Source organism: Monodelphis domestica, chromosome 8 (assembly GCF_027887165.1).
Source record: "Monodelphis domestica isolate mMonDom1 chromosome 8, mMonDom1.pri, whole genome shotgun sequence".
Taxonomy (NCBI): domain Eukaryota; kingdom Metazoa; phylum Chordata; class Mammalia; order Didelphimorphia; family Didelphidae; genus Monodelphis; species Monodelphis domestica.
Window position 1 is genome coordinate 187,689,037 of NC_077234.1, and position 9,145 is coordinate 187,698,181.

The 9,145-nt window shown below is 39.6% G+C and overlaps 1 long non-coding RNA gene across 1 annotated transcript; it reads right to left on the minus strand.

Moving 5' to 3' along the window:
- Window positions 1-444: 444 nt before the first annotated feature.
- On the minus strand, window positions 445-7,105 carry LOC103100870 (uncharacterized). Its single transcript, XR_471305.2, has 3 exons — window positions 6,906-7,105; window positions 6,649-6,790; window positions 445-3,743 (listed from the first exon to the last, which is right to left on the minus strand). It is a non-coding gene; the product is annotated as an uncharacterized LOC103100870 (long non-coding RNA).
- Between the last annotated feature and the right edge of the window lie 2,040 nt (window positions 7,106-9,145).

Below are 9,145 nucleotides of genomic sequence, written 5' to 3' on the forward strand. Positions count from 1 at the left end.
GACATTTCCAAGATAGCTAATACAGCTGGTGTGTTGCACTCAAATGTTCATAGGCAATTTAATACCCAGGAATTAGATTCCATGGAGTAAAGGTTCCCAAAGTTTATCAACAAGCCCTATAAAACACATAAGGAGCTAAAACGTACTTTTCAAATTTTTGAACCCAGTTTTGTGGAATTTCTTCTGGCAGAACTTTTTAGCCCCCATGAGCATCACCAGTTCACTGATAGAACTAGATCAGAAACTGCCCTGACAAGTTGGCCTACAGAAGAGCAAAAAGAGGACTTTGATTTCTCTAATCCCATCAGCATGACCTATCTAAGGAAATGCAGGGAAGACTTGCTCCAAGCCATAAAAATGTGTTGCTCAAAACCAAATGCTTGTGGAAAATTTGATAGACTGGAAGAAAACAAGGGAGAGCATCCAACTTCATTTATTGAAACCACAAAACACATTTAATTCTTCAAATAGCTGTATGGCACAGATCTCCTTAGGAAAAAACAAAAACAAAAACAAACAACAACATCTAATTTGAATCCTGAAGCTGAAACTTTCCATCCTGCAATGACTAATTTAGAAAATACAAAATTTAGTGAAAATGAAGCCAACATTACATTTGAAAATAATAATCATATTCAAAGTAATGGAGGTGAAATAACAGTTAAATTTAAAAAGATAAATAGAATGAAAAATTTAGTAACTGATAGAACAACCAAGGATTCAAACGACAGACTTGGAACCAACATTCCAAGTGGAGGAGGGGGGGGGTCTGGCCAAGTAACATTATGTGAGATTAACCATAGCTATGATTTAAAATCATTTTCCAATGAAGTATAGGATATAGTACAATCAACCTCAGATGAAGATCACTTTGGAAATGATTTAAATCAAGAAGATTTAAATGATTCAACCATCCAGCTGGCAGAAGGTAGCAAAGAAATTCAGAGTGATTCAGTAACAATAAACACCTTAGCTACACAGAAGCCAAAACCATATGTATGGATTAAAGTAGGGAAGAAAAACTACAAAGCTCTCTTAGATACTGGTGCTTCAAAATCTGTCCTAAAGACATGTCCAGGGGATAACAACATAGGGGGTATGATTTCTGTAGCTGGAGCTATGGGACAAATACACAAGATTCCTGAGCTTAAAAGCACTATGGTCAAATTGGGTCCTCTCACCATAGATCATTCCTATTAATTCCCTCATGTCCAGATAACCTTTTAGGATGGGATTTTTGTTTTTGTTTTTGTTTTTGTGTAAGATCCAAGTGACTTTGCAATGTTAAAGATCTCGGAAAATTTACTTGCATTTACCCACAAATTCACTGAAACACTACCCATTGTTATACCCAGAACAACTTGAAGAAGAACCTGAGAAAATTCAAATATTAACATCTATGTATGAAATACCAAAAGCTATACCACAAGGTGTATACAAAAAGATATACCACATCAAAATGATGTGGGTACGATCAAGTCAGTGATACCAGTCAGGACTGAGGTCAGGGAAGGAATACCACCTATATATACCACAGTACAAATTAAGTGAAGAAGCAAAAGAAGGAATAACACCTATCATAAATAGTTTGCTAGAACAAGGCATATTAAGACCTACTGTAGCTGAATGCGGTAGCCCTATTCTAGCTAACAAGCTGAATGAAGATGGCAGTTCATCTTGGAGATTTGTCATGGATATTAGGGCTGTAAATAACTTTATGAGAAAAAAACACACTTTCACACCTTCTCCGAATAATAACTCAAATACCTTCAGAAGCTAGGTGGTACACAGTGTTAGACTTGAGCAACGCTTACTTTACAATACCATTACACCCTGATTCTCAAAATATTTTTGCTTTCCAATGGAGGCAAACTCAGTTGTGTTACACCAGACTAATGCAAGGTGAGTCTGCTTCAATATTTTGTCAACTTCTGCAGAGAGATCTAGCCACCATAACTTTCAAACATAACAGATTAATACACTATGTGGATGATTTATTGCTAGCATCACCTGACCCAAAAACATGTTTGGAGGATTCAAAGAAGTTATTGATAGAGCTTCATAAGAGAGGACATAAGGTTTCAAAAAAGAAAATTCAGTGGGTCCTTCCAACAGTTGAATATTTGGGATTTGTCTTGGGGGGGGGGCATCAGGAAAATCTCTAATAAAAGAATAGCAGACATATAGAAGCTAGGCATCCCTAGAACTAAGAAAGAACTCAGAGCTTTTCTAGGGATTGCTGGTTCTCGAGACAATACATAGTAGGATATTCCCATATTTCCAAATGTTTAACTGATTTGACAAAGAAAGAAATTAAAGAACCATTGCAATTAAACAAAGAACATATACATGCTTTGTCACAGTTGAAAGGAGCTATTCTATAAGCTCCAGCTTTGGGAATACCAGATTATAAGAAAGAATTCCACTTGTATGTCCATGAAGCCAAAGGTATCGCTTCTGGAATGCTAACACAGTATTTTGGGTTACATGATTGTGGTCAAGTAGTAGAAATGATGCACAAGGCAAATGACCACCTTAAAGACACACCTCTTATCGATCCAGAAATAGTTATGTAACAGTTAAAATTAGTTTCTCTGCTAGAGGTATTATATTTTATAAGGTTTATTAAAAATTAAAAAATAAAGAAAATACAAAATAAGAAAGTATGTGTCTAGGTGGGCCGAGAGGCCCAATTCAACCTCACCTACATCATGAAAAGACCCGTCTGCTCACCAGCAGAAGTAGGAAAAAGTCCTAGTAGCTTTTACAGACAGGTTAAATAGAAATTTTAACTTTGCTCAGGTGGAAATCTCAGTGAGATTAGAGGGCATTCTGGGAGCTAGCAAGGACTCCTGGGGATTGGAGTCCAGAGTTCAAGTCTCCATTTTTACATATCTCCATGTGATCATTTGGGAAAAAAGGTTTTCCCCAAAGGATCATGAAAACATAATCAATTTAAAGATTACAATAATTTGAGGATAGGAGGAAAAAACAAAACAAAACCAATAATTGCTGGACACATTGACAAAAAGCCAGTTAGAGGGCAGTCCCCTTTGGCATGAAAGTATACATACAAATAAATGTTCAATCAACCACACCCAAAGTTCATTCTTGTGCAGCTTGTGGTCTGGAGGCTACTTCATGGTGTCTTCTCCAACAGTTCAGTGTCTGGATTCAGAGAGGTATCATCTTTCTTTACCTAAAATTCTTCTTAAAAGGAATTTAAACTTTTCAATTTAAATAATAATGTATTTTTTTACATTTATACCTGGATGGGTCCTCCTATATTCACAATGGGAGAAAAATCACAGGGACAGCTTTAGTTGACAATGACAAAACACTTTGTCATTCATTGTTGCCAAGTCATGTTAGCGCCCAAAGAGCTGAGCTCAAGCCTCTGCTCATGGCCTTAGAGTTTGCTAAAGGAAAAAGAGCCAACATTTTTTTGGATTCTTACTATGCTTCTCCACCGTGCATTGGTCTTCATACATATAGAAAAACAGAGGGTATAAAATTTCGGCTGGGAAACCAATTGCACATGGCAAATTAATAGACCATATTATGAATGTTGTAGACTTTCCCAAAGAGATGGCCATATTTCATTGTAAGGCACATACTCATGGAAAGGACAGAATATCCCTAGGGAATGGTAGAGTAGACGTAACATTAAAATGCACTGCAAAGTTTGGAACCCACTGTGTGCTGAATTTTTCTCCGATTGAAAGGCATAATCTCACCGAAGCCTACAACAGAAAAGAAATATAGTCATGGAAGGAGCAGGTAGGCGCTAAATTAATCAAAGGCATTTGGATTGCTCAAAGGGGTAGACCTATTTTCTCTAAAAAACTATACCGACATCTGTACACCATAATTCATGCAAAAGGACATTACGGGGTGCAAGGAATTCTGGATACCATACAGAGATTTTGGATGGCACCAGGAATAACAACAAATGCCATTAGAACTTGTCAGGCATGTGAAACATGAAAAAAATGTGAAAAAAAATGTGCAGAAAGTATAATCAAGGACATTTTAAGAACATAACATTGGAAGGCAGACCACTCAGCTATATGTCTTTCCAATGTATTCAAATTGATTATATCAACATGTCTAAAGACAAGGGATACAAATATGCATTGGTTATTGTGGATAGACTGACAAAATGGGTTGAAGCATGTCCATCCAAGAAAAATGACACAGCAACAGTAGTGAGATTTCTATTAAAAGTGATAATACCTAGATATGGCATTCCTGATACCATAGATTTGGACAGGGGGTCCCATTTCACTTCCCAAGTTCTGCAAGAAATCTACAAGAATTTGGGGATTAAATGCAATGATCACTCAGTTTATTGGCCCCAAAGTTCTGGTCAGGTCAAGCGTATGAACAAAGAATTAAAGACACAGATAGGTAAACTCTGTTTAGAAACACACTTAAAATGGACATGTTATGCCTCTTGCTTTGTTCAACATAAGAACTAGACCTAGGACTGACTTGCATATATCACCATTTGAAATGCTATATGTTAAAAGGGGGATGTGTACTTCATGAATATTTAAAACAGATTCAAAGTAGATTAGACAAGCTAAGGAAACTGGGCTTACTTATGCAAAGAATACCGTTAGATTTTTCTTTGCATAAGATAAAACCAGGAGACAAGGTATATGTCAAGGGCTTTAATAGAGAATCTCCTACAGAACCAAGATGGATCAGTTCAACAGTGGTCGTAATGACAACTCTAGTATCTATAAAGGTTGATCAAAAAGATCCATGGTTCCATGCGTCACATGTAAAACTGCATCACACCCATAATGTTGACTAGCACTAGCAAAAAAATCAACAGCAGTCCCTATGAAAGGAAAGGACATGTATGAGTCAACAGAAAAAATCATTTCTAAAGTAAATAAAACAGTTCCGAAAGGTCTGGAAAGGAAGTAGCATTCTTTGGTTAAGATTTTCAGAGAGAGATGGTATTCTTGGGAATAAGCTCTGAAACCTAGTGGAGGTTTAGTAAGGGAATGTCCACCCATACACGTTGGGAGGTCTTTTCTTTCTCTGGCCTGCTCCTTTAATTTATTTAACAAATTATTATAAATTAAGATACATTCTCCAGAGAATCTTAATCTTAACAATTACAATGCATGTAATGTTCAGAAACCTGCTGGAAGGTCTCCAGAATGCTGGGAGGACTCACATGGAGGATTTATAAAGACTATGGTTCAGGGTAACAGAAGGTGAGATGTTGGGGTGGTTTATGGTCTGCATCCATAATGATGTGATCAAATCAATGAACAATGGAGTACCAGCATGAAAAAAATCACAGATTACTGAGCTATTGAAATATTAAAGCATCATGCTATGTATTTGAATGCTGGTTTTGGTTGAAGTCTACCAAGAACAGAATAAAAATTTTAGAAAGTAAAATTGTTTGACCTTCTAGAGCCTAATTCCTCCTCTAAAAATAGTACATCTATAAAATGAGGTGGTTAAAATCAGATGATCACACTGATTCCTCTCAGCTCCAAATCCCCCAATCATAGGATACTTGGGTTTATTAAAGTAGATGACCTCTAAGATTTCTTTCAGGTCTCAAATTGTGCATGAGGAAATGTTTATTTCTCAGAGTCTCAAGTGAGTCAGATGTTATCTGGGTTGTAATACCGGCTTGCTAAGGTGCCCCTAACCATATTATTTATAGCAAACAGGCAAAGAGGGTTCCTGCACAATCATAGCCATTTATTAGTCTGCTGTTTTGGTAACAACCATAAGCTTCATATTCCATAAGCCCTGCCAATGTGGAATTTCTAGTATGACAACTTTCAGCTACTGAACAAACACGCCCAACTTTGCCTGTACCTGAAGGAACCTCAAGTCGAATAGAGCTAGCAGGGACAGTTAATAAAAGGTGGAGGAAATAAAAGCCAAGTTCCTGTGCTATTTTTCACAACATTTTTTTTTATAGGTAGAAAATCCTAGTAAAGCAGCTGTTAGGAGTGAAGGTCAGTAAATATTTCAGGGAGTAGGCACAGCTAGGTGGCACAGTGGGTTAAGAGCCAGACCTGGAGATGGGAGGTCTTGGGTTCAAATGTGACCTGAGACACTTCTTAGCTGTGTGACCCTGGACAAGTCACTTAACATCCATTGCCTAGCCTTTACTACTTTTCTGCCTTGGAACTGATACTTAGAAAATTTCAAGGAGTAGTCAATTTAGTGCTTCATTTTTTTTGTTTAGTCATTTAGTTGCATCTGACTCTTTATGACTCCATTTGGGGTTTTCTTGGCAAAGACACCAGAGTGGTTTGCCATTTTCTTCTCCATCTCATTTTATAGATGAGGAAACTGAGGCAAATGGGGTGAGGTGTCTTGCCCAGAACAATCCAGCTAATAAGTATCAGAGGTCAAACTTGTCCATGTGCCTTTCTGCCTCCAGACCCAGCATTCTAACCATGCCACCACCTTGGAGTCAAGAAACCCCACCTTTGAGTTCTGCTTCTGGCACACAGTGGCTGTAACCAGGGGAAAATCTCTAACTCTCAATGCCACAAGCAGCAATTTCATGATAAGCTATGGATGAGTTGCCTGTCTACTCTGGGGAAGCAAATGCTCAGTCCACATGAAATCAGAGTTAAAACAAAACATCTTACTTACATTTACTTTTGTTGCACCCATTTTACAGATAAGGGGATTGAAGCCTCTTGCCTAAAGTCACAAAAGGAGTTGTGACTGGTGACCTTGGGACCAGGGCACAACTCAGCTTCCTGGCACACTGGCTCTTTATCAGCTCTCGAACCTTCCAAGAGAAGAAGGGAGGCTGAGGAAAAGGGCTGCTTTCCCTTAAGGGCGCACGCGCACGCACACGCACACGCACACACACGCGTGCACACACACAGCAGGCGTCCACTTACCAGAGATTCAATCCGTGACAGTGTCACCTTCCAGACCCTGCCTGCTCAGACCGTGGAGGCCATCCCATCCGTCCTTCCTTAGCCCTCTGTCTTCCCTCCAATGACTTCGGGCTTGACCTGTGTGACCAACTGCTCTTTCCTGCTCTGCTTGCATTCCAGGACTTAGTGTATTGTCTGCTGAGCCAGTGATAACTGCCAGGCTTCTCTTCCCAGCCTGGATGCCAGGCCCAGCCAAGCAGACAATCTAGCCTGTATTACCATTATATTTCCATATTATTAGAGACTCCATTACCAGAAGAATTTGATCCTGACATAATGGAAAGAATTGCATTTTGTCCACAATAACCATGTAATGAGTGTCTTGTTGTTGTTTTTAATAAAAACCCTTCTATTCTGTCTCAGATCCAAGAGTGGTAAGGGCTAGGCAATGGGGGCAAGTGGCTTGCCCACAGTTACCCAGCTAGGAAATATCTGAGGCTAGATTTGAACTTGGGATGTTCAGTCTCCAGGCATGACTCTATCCACTGAGCTGCCTAACCACCCCCAGTAAGTGTTTGTTGAATGAATGAGTGGATGTTTCAAAGTAAAAAAAACAAACAAACAATTTCTCTCTGTTGTTTTGCAGCCTGGAGAATAATAAGGAGACACTGGATTTTTTCTCTGTGGTGTCCCTGGGACAGAGGCTTTCCCCATTTGAAAGAAATGTATATATATTTTAAAAGGGGCCCTAGACGGTGAATTAGAGGACACGCAGGCTTCTGCTGCTTCCTGGTTGTTATCCTTGGCAGAATATTTAACCTCTCTGGAGTTCTGTCTCTTCACCAGTAATGAAGATAATACCTGCTTTGCCTTCTTCACAGGCTTGCTAATGAGGTAAGGAGCAAATAAGACAACATACATGAAAGCATCTTGTAGAGTGTAAAACAATATGCAAGAATGGAGTAGTGTGGGGCAGCCAGGTGACTGGAGCTGTGTGACCCAGGGCAAGTCACTTAGCCCTACTTGCATTGGTTTTTCATCTGTAAAATGAGCTGGAAAGGGAATGGTGCACCCCAGATTTCCAGAAGGAAATGGATACTCCAGTATCTCTGCCAAGAAAATCCCAAATGAGGTCATGGGGAGTTGGAGGCGACTATAAAGCGATGGGAAAAACATTGGATTAAAGTCCTGGAGACACAGCTTCTTATCTCAAGGTAGGGAAGCTAGCACTTCTGACACAGGCTTTTCCTAAGGAAGAAAGAATGGATGCAAAGGCGCCTTCAAGGATGTAGTTATCTCTGACCCGGTGACCTGACCGAGAGTCATCACAGCCTTCGATGCCCCTCACTGAAGATAGCTCAGCAACATGACTCACAGCTTATCGCCCTCTGGAATACACCCAGCACACAGGAAATATGTTAACCAATGCCTTGAGAAAGGTACTCACAAATAGCCACAGTATGGAAAGCTTTGAATACAAGGGCAAGGAATGGTAGTTTTATTTAGAAGGTTGCATGGAGCCATTGAGGGATTTTGAGCAGTGGAGGAACATGAGCAGATCTGTTCATTAGGAAGACTAACTAAGCAGCAACACGAAAGGGTTCTCAACTTCAGGCAACGGAAATGGAAAAGAATAGAGGTGAGCTATATCCTTAAAATGGAATTGATAGGAACTGACAACTAATTTGATATGGGAGTGAGGAAGGAAGCATAGAAGGGAGTTTGGGGCAGAAGTGATTGGAGCATTGTTGGTACCTTTTATTGTATTATTATTATTATCATTTTTTAAATCCTTCCATCCTGTAATGCATGTTATGTATCAGTTCCAAGAGTGGAAAGGGCTAGGCAATGAGAGTTAAGTGACTTGCCAGGATCACACAGCTAAGAAGTATCTGAGATCAGATTAGAACCCAGGACCTCCCATTTCTGGGGCTGCCTCTCACTCCACTGAGCCACCTTGTTGGTGTTATTAATAGAAATCTAGAAGTCAGGAAGAGTAGATTTGGGTGAAAAGACGGCATTTGTAGATGTTAAATTTACCATAGAATCAAGATAACCAACTGGAGATACTGGGGCAGTTGGGAAAGGAGGAGGAAGAGCGGAGGAAAGAGAGAGAAGGACTAAGTGAAAAAGCAGAGGGAAACCCTTAAAGTCAGGGGTGAAGGAGGAAGGAGACCAGGCCCCAGAGACCCATAACTAGGATGAGCTGATGAAGACTTCTTTCCAAGGCACTCAGATTGAATGGGTATCGACAATACGTG